At 49.6% G+C, this 13,795-nt stretch overlaps 1 pseudogene; it reads left to right on the top strand.

Moving 5' to 3' along the window:
- Positions 1-1,946: 1,946 nt before the first annotated feature.
- Positions 1,947-13,795, top strand: part of LOC127931971 (basement membrane-specific heparan sulfate proteoglycan core protein-like) — a 15,324-nt pseudogene continuing 3,475 nt past the window's right edge.

Below are 13,795 nucleotides of genomic sequence, written 5' to 3'. Positions count from 1 at the left end.
ACATCACCCTCTTGCGGACAAACTGACACCAAAACAAAATAGGTGTGAGAGAGAAGCCCTTCTTATCCTAGCTCAGAGAGCATGGTGCTTGTAACGTAGTGGGTTCGATCCCCGGGACAACATCTGACTGATATAAAAGATCTTGTTCTTTATCTTTCCAGTTGACTCACAGGTTGTATTTGTAATGATACAAAATTCAGACTCCTTAAGTGGGGTTATTGAATTAATTTAACATATGAAGAATACTTACAAATATATGTTATTAATTCATAATAAAGTAACAAGTGATAACTTCGGAGTCAATCACCACCTTCCGGAGACACCTGAAACCCCACCTCTTTAAGGAATACCTAGGATAGGATAAGTAATCCTTCTCACCCCCCCTTTAAGATTTAGATGCACTATTTTAAAGTGACTATTCTACTGGATGTCATAAGGTGAATGCACCAATTTGTAAGTCGCTCTGGATAAGAGCGTCTGCTAAATGACTTAAATGTAAATGTAAATGTTCTAGGCTCCAATCCAGTACATTATAATGTGACCTTTCTGAGTATATATCAAACAGCAGGGCTGGTTTTAAGATGACATTTCTGGGCTGGTTCTAGGATGACATTTCTGGGCTGGTTCTAGGATGACATTTCTGGGCTGGTTCTAGGATGACATTTCTGGGCTGGTTCTAGGATGACATTTCTGGGCTGGTTCTAGGATGACATTTCTGGGCTGGTTCTAGGATGACAATTCTGGGCTGGTTCTAGGATGACATTTCTGGGCTGGTTCTAGGGTGATATTTCTGGGCTGGTTCTAGGGCTGGTTCTAGGATAATTTCTCAGCTGGTTTTAGGATGATATTTCTGGGCTGGTTCTAGGATGACATTTCTGGGCTGGTTCTAGGATGACAATTTCTGGGCTGGTTCTAGGATGACATTTCTGGGCTGGTTCTAGGATGATATTTCTGGGCTGGTTCTAGGGGGATATTTCTGGGATGGTTCTAGGATGTCATTTCTGGGCTGGTTCCAGGATGACATTTCTGGGATGGTTCTAGGATGTACATTTCTGGGCTGGTTCTAGGATGATATTTCTGGGATGGTTCTAGGATGATATTTCTGGGCTGGTTCTAGGATGATGTTCATTTCTGGGCTGGTTTTATAATGATATTTATGGACTGGTCCTAGAATGACATTTATGGACTGGTTATAGGATGACACTTCTAGGCTGGTTCTAGGATGATATTTCTGGGCTGGTTCTAGGATGATTTCTGGGCTGGTTTTAGGATGATATTTATGGACTGGTCCTGGGCTGGATCTAGGTGATATTTCTGGGCTGGTTCTAGGATGATATTTATGGGCTGGTTCTAGGTGATATTTCTGGGCTGGTTCTAAGGATGATATTTCTGGGCTGGTTCAGGATTATATTTATGGGCTGGTTCAGGATTATATTTATGGGCTGGTTCTAGGATAATATTCATCAGCTGGTTTTAGAATGATATTTATGGGCTGGTTCTAGAATGATATTTCAGGGATGGTTCTACAATGATATTCATGGCCTGGTTCTAGAATGACATTTATTGTCTGGTTCTAGAATTACATTTATTGTCTGGTTCTAGGATGATTTTTCTATGCTGGTTCTATGTTGGGGGCAGACATTTCTTCTCTGTTTCTGAGCTAATACTCCTGCAACTGACTGCCAGTCTGTCTGTCTAACTGTCTGTCTGCCTGCCTATCTGGGTAAGCTGAACACACAAATAAGTAAGAGAGGGAGAGAGGGGGGAGAGAGAGAGAAGAGAGAGAGAGAGAGATACAGAGAGAGAGATACAGAGAGAGAGAGACAGAGAGAGAGAGACAGAGAGAGAGAGAGAGAGAGAGAGAGAGAGAGAGAGAGAGAGAGAGAGAGAGAGAGAGGGTTGTGGGACAGGAGAGAGAGAGGCAGCGAGATAGAGAGATAGAGGCAGAGAGAGAGAGAGGCAGAGAGAGAGAAAGAGAGAGAGAGAGAGGGGCAGAGAGAGAGAGAGAGAGGTTGTGGGACAGGAGAGAGAGAGGCAGTGAGATAGAGAGATAGAGGCAGAGAGAGAGAAAGAGAGAGAGAGAGTGGCAGAGAGAGAGAAAGAGAAAGAGAGAGAGAGAGAGTGGCAGAGAGAGAGAAAGAGAAAGAGAGAGAGAGTGGCAGAGAGAGAGAGAGAGGTTGTAGGACAGGAGAGAGGGATATCTTTGCTCTATGCACCATGGATTCCTCCACAACAGCACTGCTCCTCTGTTCTCTACTCTGGACAGGTAAACTACTACTGCTGCTTCTCTCTACACTACAATACAGAACACGTTATTAAATAATTTACGGGGATAGTTCAGAGATTTTTTAAATTTTTCATTTTTGTTTCCCAATCTTGAAAGCAGTCTACAGACAAGGCCAGGAAATACATATCTACATATGTTAAATTGCTGCACTATCCCTTTTAAGTAGATATTATTAGCTCTAAACTGCTTTAAACATTCTACTTTCTAAAAAAAGTTTTGGGATTATGAATAAACTAATAAACGAATGTTGCGATGGTTTAGAATTCTTAATCTTATCATAAAATCTTTCTCAGAAATGTAAATACACGGTGATACATTTCCTTTTTTTTTTTTACTGTAGATGTGAATTTATAATACCGTGTTAATATCATGTCCCAATGGTCTAGTCTTGCTGAGTCATGGTCCTATTGGATGTTTGCTCTGGGGTGGCATTTGTTTGCTGTTCTCCCCACAGACCAGACTGAAAGCTCACAGTCTGCCCCTGTGTGTGTGTTTTATGTGAGTGTGTGTATGTGTGTTTGGTGTGTGTGTGTGTGTGTGTGTTTGGTGTGTGAGTGTACGTGTGTGTGTGTGTTTGGTGTGTGAGTGTACGTGCGTGCCTGCATGCCTTTAGATGTATACAATTAAATTTGGACATGGTCTATATTACTCTCTACATGTGAATCCTGTATATGCAAGAATAGCGTGTGAGTGTGTGTGTGTACGTGCTTGTGTGTGAGTGTGAGTGTGTGTGTGTGTACGTGCTTGTGTGTGAGTGTGAGTGTGAGTGTGTGTGTGTGTGTCTCTCTCTGTGTGTGAGTGTGTGTACGTGCTTGTGTGTGTGAGTGTGTGAGTGAGTGTGAGTCAACTCATTGAACCCCCTTTGGGTGGAACCCTGAACTCTCTCTTGCATCGGAGGATGTCAATAACTAGTGTGTGTCTCTCTTAGTGTCTATTTCTGTCTGTGTGTGTGTGTGTGTGTGTGTGTGTGTGTGTGTGTGTGTGTGTGTGTGTGTGTGTGTGTGTGTGTGTGTGTGTGTGTGTGTGTGTGTGTGTGTGTGTGTGTGTGCGCGTGTCTCTCTCTCTCTCTGTGTGTGTGTGTGTGTGTGTGTGTGTGTGTGTGTGTGTGCTATAACCTTGTCTCTTCTCTCCTACAGTGTGTGTTTGTGTTATATGTGTGTGTGTTACTAACCTATCTCTCCTACAGTGTGTGTGTGTGTGTGTCTTACTAACCGATCTCTCCTCAATTTTACATTTTACATTGAGTCATTTAGCAGAGTGCCTGACAGAGCATTCGCCTGAAGATAGCTAGCATTCATGCATTCCAAGATGGCGTAGCAGTCAGAAGTCTGTTTTGTCTTTGTCTTGTCGTATATATCGTTTTCTTTGTATATTTAAAAAAAAAATATATTTAATCTCAATATCCATCTACGGACTGAACATACTCTCCTGCATCCCGCCTCACCCAATGTGGATCTGCTATTTTTATACTTTAGAACCGGAACCCCCATCAGACGCTAGCCAGCTAACTAGCTACTAGCTAGTAGTCAGTTAGCCACTGCTAGCGGTCCTTACCGTTAACCCAGGCATCAGCCGGCCTCGGTCCTGCCGGTCTGCACAGCGTGATGTCAACCCAGAGCATATCGGACTGCTTTTTCTCTACCACATCTCCGGACTCCTACCGCAAGCTCTGAACCTTTACACCGGATCATCGCAGCTAGCTAGCTGCTATCCGAGTGTCTACTCATGGCTAACGTCTCTGTCCTGAAGAAAGCACCAGTTAGCCTGGAGATAGCCTTGAGCTAGGCCCATGTTCAGGCTAGCCCAAGAGATCCATCAGACAATTCCTGGGCTTCAATACCTCTTTTGCTAATTGGCCTGGACCCTTCGCTGCCGAAATGGAGCCCTGCCGATCCATCACGTCTGGTCTGCCGACGTGACCGTCCAAGGGGGTTTCAATAGGCTCTTCCATTGCGACATCCCCCTGAGGCCCATCTGCTAGCCTGCTCGCCCTGGTCTGCCGACGTGACCGTCCAAGGGGGTTTCAACAGGCTCTTCCATTGCGATGTCCCCCTGAGGCCCATCTGCTAGCCTGCTCGCCCTGGTCTGACAGCTGTCTGAATCGTCGTGTCTCCAGCTCGTCTGGCTGCTCACTGGACCCTATGATTCCTCTGCAACACATGCCACTCCCTAATGTCAATATACCTTGTCTAGTGCTGTTTTGGTTAGTGATTGTCTTATTTCACTGTAGAGCCTCCAGCCCAGCTCAATATGCCTTGGCTAGCCCCTTTGTTCCACCCCCCACACATGCGGTGACCTCACCTGTCTTAAATGGTGCCTCTAGAGACAAAACATCTCTCATCGTCACTAAATGCCTAGGTTTACCTCCACTGTACTCACATCCTACCATACCCTTGTCTGTACATTAGGCCTTGAATCTATTTTTCCGCGCCCAGAAATCTTATCCTACCATTATCCCACTCCTCCTCTTTTCCTCTGGTGATGTAGAAATTAACCCCTGCAGCCTCCAGCATCACTCCCCAGGCACTCTCATTTGTTGAATTCTGTAACCGTAAAAGCTTTGGTTTCATGCATGTTAACATTAAAAGCCTCCTCCCTAGGTTTGTTTTACTCACTGCTTTAGCATACTCTGCCAACCCGGATGTCCTAGCCGTGTCTGAATCCTGGCTTAGGAAGGCCATCAAATATCCTGAAATTTCCATCCATAACTATAACATTTCCCCACAAGATAGATCTGCCAAAGGGGGCGGAGTTGCAATCTACTGCTGAGATAGCCTGTAGAGTTCTGTCACACTATCCAAGACTGTGCCCTATCAATTCGAGCTATTACTTCTAAAAATCCACCTTTCCAGAAACAAGTCTCTCATCGTTGCCGCTTGTTATACACCCCCTTCAGCCCTCAGCTGTGCCCTGGACATCATATGTGAATTGATCGCCCCCATCTGTCTTCAGAGTTCGTACTGTTAGGTGACCTAAACTGGGACATGCATAATGCCCTCAATCTCACACAAATGATCAAGGAACCTACCAGGTACAACCCTAAATCCGTAACCATGGGCACCCTCTTAGATATCATCCTGACCAACTTGCCCTCTAAATACGCCTCTGCTGTCTTCAACCACTATCTCAGCAATCATTGCCTCATTGCCTGCGTGTGTAATGGGTCCGCGGTCAAACGACCACCCCTCATCACTGTCAAACGCTCCCTAAAACACTTAGGGGGTAGGCCTTTCTAATCAACCTGGCCCGGGTATCCTGGAAGGATATTGGCCTCATCCCATCAGTAGAGGATGTCTGGTTGCTCTTAAAAAGTGCTTTCCTCACCATCTTAAATAAGCATGCCCCATTCAAAACATTTAGAACTAAGAACAGATATAGCCCTTGGTTCATCCCAAACTTGACTGCCCTTGACCAGCACAAAAGCATCCTGTGGCGTTCTGCATTAGCATCGAATAGCCCCGGCAATTTACACATTTTCAGGGAACTCAGTAACCAATATTCTCAGCCAGTTAGGAAAGCTAAGGCTAGCTTTTTCAAACAGAAACTTGCTTCCTGTAGCACTAATTCCAAAAATTTCTGGGACACTGTAAAGTCCATGGAGAACAAGACCACCTCCCCCCAGCAGCCCACTGCACTGAGGCTAGGAAACACTGTCACCACCGATAAATCTACAATAATCAACAATTTCAGTAAGCATTTTTCCATGGCTGGCCATGCTTTCCACCTGGCTACCCTTACCCCGGCTGGCTACCCTTACCCCGGCCAACATTGGCTACCCTTACCCCGGCCAACATTTCAGCACCCCCTGCAGCAACTTGCCCACGCCCCCCAGTTCTCCTTCATCCAAATCCAGGCAGCTGATGTTCGGAAAGAACTGCAAAATCTGGATCCCTACAAATCAGCTGGGCTAGACAATCTGGACCCTCTCTTTCTAAAATGATCCATCGAAATTGTTGCAACCCCTATTACTAGCCTATTCAACCTCTCTTTCCTATTGTCTGAGATCCCCAAAGATTGGAAAGCTGCCGGGGTCATCCCCATCTTCAAAGCGGGAGACACTCTAGACCCAAACTGTTATAGACCTATATCCATCCTGCCCTGCCTTTCTAAAATCTTCGAAAACCAAGTTAACAAACAGATTACCAACCATTTCGAATCCCAACGTACCTTCTCTGCTATGCAATCTGGTTTCCGAGATGGTCATGGGTGCACCTCAGCTACGTTCAAGGTCCAAAACGATATCATAACCACAATCGATAAGAGACATTACTGTGCAGCTGTCTTCATCGACCTGGCCAAGGCTTTCAACTCTGTCAATCACTGCATTCTTATTGGCAGACTCAATAGCCTTGGCTTCTCAAATGACTGCCTCACCTGGTTCACCAACTACTTCTCTGATAGAGTTCAGTGTGTGAAATCGGAGGGCCTGTTGTCCGGACATCTGGCAGTCTATATGAGGGTGCCCCAGGGTTCAATTCTCGGGCCGACTCTTTTCTCTGTATATATCAATGATGTTGCTCTAGCTGCTGGTGATTCCCTGATCCACCTCAACGCAGACGACACCATTCTGTATACATCTGGCCCTTCTTTGGACACTGTGCTAACAAACCTCTAAACGAGCTTCAACGTCATACAACACTCCTTCCGTGGCCTCCAACTGCTTTTATGCTAGTAAAACTAAGTGCATGTTCTTCAACCGATTGCTGTCCACACCCGACTAGCATCACTACTCTGGACGATTCTGACCTAGAATATGTGGATAACTACAAATACCTAGGTGTCTGTTTAGACGGCAAACTCTCCTTACAGACTCACATTAAGCATCTCCAATCCAAAATTAAATCTAGAATCAGCTTCCTATTTCACAACAAAGCCTCCTTTACTCATGCTGCCAAACATACCCTCGTAAAACTGATTATCCTACCGATACTTGACTTCGGCGATGTCATTTATAAATTAGCCTCCAACACTTTACTCAGCAAAGTGAATGTAGTCTATCATAGTGCCATCCGTTTTGTCCCCAAAGCCCCATATACTACCCACCACTGCGACCTGTATGCTCTCGTTGGCTGGCTCTCACTACATATTCGTCGCCAAACCCATTGGCTCCAGTTCATCTATGAGTCTTTGCTAGGTAAAGCCAAGCCTTATCTCAGTTCAATGGTCACCATAGGAACACTCACCCGTAGCACGCGCTCCAGCAGGTATATTTCACTGGTCAACCCCAAAGCCAACACTTCCTTTGGCCGCCTTTCCTTCCAGTTCTCTGCTGCCAATGACTGGAACGAATGACAAAAATCACTCTCTTATATCTCCCTCTCTAACTTTAAGCATCAGCTGTCAGAGCAGCTTACCGATCACTATACCTGTACACAGTCAATCTGTAAATAGTACCCAACTACCTCATCCCCATATTATTACTTACCCTCTTGCTCTTTTGCACCCCAGTATCTCTACTTGCACATCATCATCTGCACATCTGTCACTCCTGTGTTAATACTAAATTGTAATTATTTTGCCTCTATGGCCTATTTATTGCCTACATCTCTACTCTTCTACATTTGCACACACTGTGCGTACACTTTTCTATTGAGTCATTGACTGCATGATTGTTTATTCCATGTGTAACTCTGTGATGTTGTTTTTGTCGCACTGCTTTGCTTTATCTTGTGCAGGTCGTAAAGAGAACTTGTTCTCAAATGGCCAATCTGGTTAGTTAGGACAACCACATATCACAGTCATAGTCATGACATTTTCTTCAATAAAGAAGCTGATAGCAGAGTCAGAGCTAGTGGGGGAGGGGGGTGCTGTGTGATTATTTAAGATACTGTTCGAAGAGGTAGAGTCTCAGATGTTTTCAGAAGATGCTGTCCTAGCTTCAGGGGGAAGCTGGTTCCACCATTGGGGTACCAGGACAGAGAATAGCTTGGAATGGGCTGAGTGAGAGACCAGAGGTGGTAGAACAGAGAGCTTGGGTTTGAGCATAGCCTGAAGGTAGGGAGGGACAGTTTCTCTTGCTGCTCTGTAGGCAAGTACCATGGTCTTGTTTTGGATGCGAGCTTCGACTAGAAGGCAGAGGAGCGGGGTGATGTGGGAGAACATGAGAAGGTCGAACCAGGCGGGCTGCAGCATTCTGGGTAAGTTGCAGGGGTTTGATGGCACAAGCAGGGAGCCCAGCTAACAATGAGTTGCAGTAGTCCAGACGGGAGAGAACAAGTCCCTGGAGTAGGACCTGCGCCACTTCCTGTGTGAGGAAAGGTCGTACTCTGCAGATGTTGTAGAGCATGAACCTGCAGGAGCAAGGCACTGCTTTGATGTTTGCAGAGAACGACAGGGTGTTGTCCAGTGTCACAACAGGGTGTTGTCCAGGGTCACGACGGTGTTGTCCAGGGTCATGCCAGGGTGTTGTCCAGGGTCACGACGGTGTTGTCCAGGGTCATGCCAGGGTGTTGTCCAGGGTCACGCCAGGGTGTTGTCCAGGGTCACGCCAGGGTGTTGTCCAGGGTCACGCCAGGGTGTTGTCCAGGGTCACGACGGTGTTGTCCAGGTCATTCCAGGGTGTTGTCCAAGGTCACGCCAGGGTGTTGTCCAGGGTCACGACAGGGTGTTGTCCAGGGTCACGCCAAGGTGTTGTCCAGGGTCACGACAGGGTGTTGTCCAGGGTCACGACGGTGTTGTCCAGGGTCATTCCAGGGTGTTGTCCAGGGTCACGCCAGGGTGTTGTCCAGGGTCACGACAGGGTGTTGTCCAGGGTCATGCCAGGGTGTTGTCCAGGGTCACGACGGTGTTGTCCAGGGTCATTCCAGGGTGTTGTCCAGGGTCACGCCAGGGTGTTGTCCAGGGTCACGACAGGGTGTTGTCCAGGGTCACGTGTGTCCAGTCACGCCAGGGTGTTGTCCAGGGTCACGACAGGGTGTTGTCCAGGGTCACGCCAGGGTGTTGTCCAGGGTCACGCCAGGGTGTTGTCCAGGGTCACGCCAGGGTGTTGTCCAGGGTCACGCCAGGGTGTTGTCCAGGGTCACGACAGGGTGTTGTCCAGGGTCATGCCAGGGTGTTGTCTAGGGTCACGACGGTGTTGTCCAGGGTCATTCCAGGGTGTTGTCCAGGGTCACGCCAGGGTGTTGTCCAGGGTCACGACAGGGTGTTGTCCAGGGTCACGCCAAGGTGTTGTCCAGGGTCACGACAGGGTGTTGTCCAGGGTCACGACAGGGTGTTGTCCAGGGTCACGCCAGGGTGTTGTCCAGGGTCACGCCAGGGTGTTGTCCAGGGTCACGCCAGGGTGTTGTCCAGGGTCACGCCAGGGTGTTGTCCAGGGTCACGACAGGGTGTTGTCCAGGGTCACGCCAGGGTGTTGTCCAGGGTCACGACAGGGTGTTGTCCAGGGTCACGACAGGGTGTTGTCCAGGGTCACGACAGGGTGTTGTCCAGGGTCACGACAGGGTGTTGTCCAGGGTCACGACAGGGTGTTGTCCAGGGTCACGCCAGGGTGTTGTCCAGGGTCACGCCAGGGTGTTGTCCAGGGTCACGCCAGGGTGTTGTCCAGGGTCACGCCAGGGTGTTGTCCAGGGTCACGACAGGGTGTTGTCCAGGGTCACGCCAGGGTGTTGTCCAGGGTCACGCCAGGGTGTTGTCCAGGGTCACGCCAGGGTGTTGTCCAGGGTCACGCCAGGGTGTTGTCCAGGGTCACGCCAGGGTGTTGTCCAGGGTCACGCCAGGGTGTTGTCAGGGTCACGCCAGGGTGTTGTCCAGGGTCACGCCAGGGTGTTGTCCAGGGTCACGCCAGGGTGTTGTCCAGGGTCACGACAGGGTGTTGTCCAGGGTCACGACAGGGTGTTGTCCAGGGTCACGCCAGGGTGTTGTCCAGGGTCACGACGGTGTTGCCCAGGGTCATGCCAGGGTGTTGTCCAGGGTCACGCCAGGGTGTTGTCCAGGGTCACGCCAGGGTGTCCAGGGTCACGCCAGGGTGTTGTCCAGGGTCACGCCAGGGTGTTGTCCAGGGTCACGCCAGGGTGTTGTCCAGGGTCACGCCAGGGTGTTGTCCAGGGTCACGCCAGGGTGTTGTCCAGGGTCACGCAAAAATTCTTTACACACTGGGCGGGAGACACCTTGGAGTTGTCAACCGTGATGGAGAGGTCTTTGAGTGGGCAGGCCTTCCCCCAGGACAAAATGCAGCTCCATCTTGTCGACGTTGAGCTTGAGATTGTGGGCCGACATCCAAGCTGAGATATCTGCCAGGCACGCAGAGATGTGTGTCACCACCTGGGTGTCAGAAGGAGGGAAGGAGAAAAGTAGTTGAGTGTCATCCGCATAGCAATGATAGGAGAGACCATGAGAGGATATGACAGAGCCATGTGACTTGGCATAAAGAGAAAAGAGGAGAGGGCCTAGATCTGAGCCCTGGGGACACCTATAGAGTGTATGGCAGTGTGTGTGTTACTTACTTATCTCTCCCTCCTATACAGTATGTGCCCAGGCCCCAGTAGTGTCAGTTGAGCCCAGGTCAGCAGGGGTCCGGCAGGGGGAGTCGGTCAGTTTTCGCTGCCGGGTGGTTAGTGGGTCACAGCCCGTCCATCTGGAGTGGAAGAGAACCAACAACCATCCACTGGCAGGTAGGGCTCTGACCACACATATGCACACAGGCAGACAGACACACACAGCCCTTGAATGGTACTCAACTACACAATAGCTGTGACACAATGTTAAATGGACAGTTTATAAAAATGTGATGATTGAACTGGTTTTAACTGGTCCTAACCGGTCATAAGTGGTTAGATGGTTCTAACTCATTCTAACCGATCCTATCTACTCTGTCCTTAGATAACGTGAAGATTGGTCCGGATGGTTCCGTGCTCACCATCGCTAACACCAGGAATGGTAACCAGGGGCAGTACCGTTGCGTGGCAACTAACTCTGCGGGCCGAAGCACCATGATGGCCTCACTGACCATCAAACGTGAGTGACCATCCCTAAGCTAGAGATAGAGCTCCAGAGAGAGACAGGGCTGAGGGGAGAAGAGGCCCAGAGATAGAGCTCCAGGGAGAGACAGGGCTGAGGGGAGAAGAGGCCCAGAGATAGAGCTCCAGGGAGGGACAGGGCTGAGGGGAGAAGAGGCCCAGAGATAGAGCTCCAGGGAGGGACAGGGCTGAGGGGAGAAGAGGCCCAGAGATAGAGCTCCAGGGAGGGACAGGGCTGAGGGGAGAAGAGGCCCAGAGATAGAGCTCCAGGGAGGGACAGGGCTGAGGGGAGAAGAGGCCCAGAGATAGAGCTCCAGGGAGGGACAGGGCTGAGGGGAGAAGAGGCCCAGAGATAGAGCTCCGGGGAGGGACAGGGCTGAGGGGAGAAGAGGCCCAGAGATAGAGCTCCATGGAGAGACAGGGCTGAGGGGAGAAGAGGCCCAGAGATAGAGCTCCAGGGAGGGACAGGGCTGAGGGGAGAAGAGGCCCAGAGATAGAGCTCCAGGGAGGGACAGGGCTGAGGGGAGAAGAGGCCCAGAGATAGAGCTCCAGGGAGGGACAGGGCTGAGGGGAGAAGAAGAGGCCCAGGGAGATGAGGGGAGAAGAGGCCCAGAGATCCAGGGAGGGACAGGGCTGAGGGGAGAAGAGGCCCAGAGATAGAGCTCCAGGGAGGGACAGGGCTGAGGGGAGAAGAGGCCCAGAGATAGAGCTCCAGGGAGGGACAGGGCTGAGGGGAGAAGAGGCCCAGAGATAGAGCTCCAGGGAGGGACAGGGCTGAGGGGAGAAGAGGCACAGAGATAGAGCTCCAGGGAGGGACAGGGCTGAGGGGAGAAGAGGCCCAGAGATAGAGCTCCAGGGAGAGACAGGGCTGAGGGGAGAAGAGGCCCAGAGATAGAGCTCCAGGAGTGAGGATGGATGGGTGGGTGGGGATGGAGGGATCATGGGTAAGGTTAGGATGGAGAAGGGTGTATAGTGAGAGGAATCAGGAGGGCTGTAGTTATAGTAGTTGACATGTAGGGTCAGGGTAGGATGGGGAAGGGTGTATAGTGAGAGGAGTCAGGAGGGCTGTAGTTATAGTAGTTGACATGTAGGGTCAGGGTAGGATGGGGAAGGGTGTATAGTGAGAGGAGTCAGGAGGGCTGTAGTTATAGTAGTTGACATGTAGGGTCAGGGTAGGATGGGGAAGGGTGTATACTGAGAGGAGTCAGGAGGGCTGTAGTTATAGTAGTTGACATGTAGGGTCAGGGGATAGGATGGGGAAGGGTGTATAGTGAGAGGAGTCAGGAGGGCTGTAGTTATAGTAGTTGACATGTAGGGTCAGGGTAGGATGGGGAAGGGTGTATAGTGAGAGGAGTCAGGAGGGCTGTAGTTATAGTAGTTGACATGTAGGGTCAGGGTAGGATGGGGAAGGGTGTATAGTGAGAGGAGTCAGGAGGGCTGTAGTTATAGTAGTTGACATGTAGGGTCAGGGTAGGATGGGGAAGGGTGTATAGTGAGAGGAGTCAGGAGGGCTGTAGTTATAGTAGTTGACATGTAGGGTCAGGGTAGGATGGAGAAGGGTGTATAGTGAGAGGAGTCAGGAGGGCTGTAGTTATAGTAGTTGACATGTAGGGTTAGGGTAGGATGGGGAAGGTGTATAGTGAGAGGAGTCAGGAGGGCTGTAGTTATAGTAGTTGACATGTAGGGTCAGGGTAGGATGGAGAAGGGTGTATAGTGAGAGGAGTCAGGAGGGCTGTAGTTATAGTAGTTGACATGTAGGGTCAGGGTAGGATGGGGAAGGGTGTATAGTGAGAGGAGTCAGGAGGGCTGTAGTTATAGTAGTTGACATGTAGGGTCAGGGTAGGATGGGGAAGGGTGTATAGTGAGAGGAGTCAGGAGGGCTGTAGTTATAGTAGTTGACATGTAGGGTCAGGGTAGGATGGGGAAGGGTGTATAGTGAGAGGAGTCAGGAGGGCTGTAGTTATAGTAGTTGACATGTAGGGTCAGGGTAGGATGGGGAAGGGTGTATACTGAGAGGAGTCAGGAGGGCTGTAGTTATAGTAGTTGACATGTAGGGTCAGGGTAGGATGGGGAAGGGTGTATAGTGAGAGGAGTCAGGAGGGCTGTAGTTATAGTAGTTGACATGTAGGGTCAGGGTAGGATGGGGAAGGGTGTATACTGAGAGGAGTCAGGAGGGCTGTAGTTATAGTAGTTGACATGTAGGGTCAGGGTAGGATGGGGAAGGGTGTATAGTGAGAGGAATCAGGAGGGCTGTAGTTATAGTAGTTGACATGTAGGGTCAGGGTAGGATGGGGAAGGGTGTATACTGAGAGGAGTCAGGAGGGCTGTAGTTATAGTAGTTGACATGTAGGGTCAGGTAGGATGGGGAAGGGTGTATAGTGAGAGGAATCAGGAGGGCTGTAGTTATAGTAGTTGACATGTAGGGTCAGGGTAGGATGGGGAAGGGTGTATACTGAGAGGAGTCAGGAGGGCTGTAGTTATAGTAGTTGACATGTAGGGTCAGGGTAGGATGGGGAAGGGTGTATACTGAGAGGAGTCAGGAGGGCTGTAGTTA

Source organism: Oncorhynchus keta, chromosome 10 (assembly GCF_023373465.1).
Source record: "Oncorhynchus keta strain PuntledgeMale-10-30-2019 chromosome 10, Oket_V2, whole genome shotgun sequence".
In the NCBI taxonomy this organism is placed as follows: domain Eukaryota; kingdom Metazoa; phylum Chordata; class Actinopteri; order Salmoniformes; family Salmonidae; genus Oncorhynchus; species Oncorhynchus keta.
Note: the sequence above shows the minus strand (reverse complement) of the source record. Positions and strands in the feature narration are given on the sequence as shown.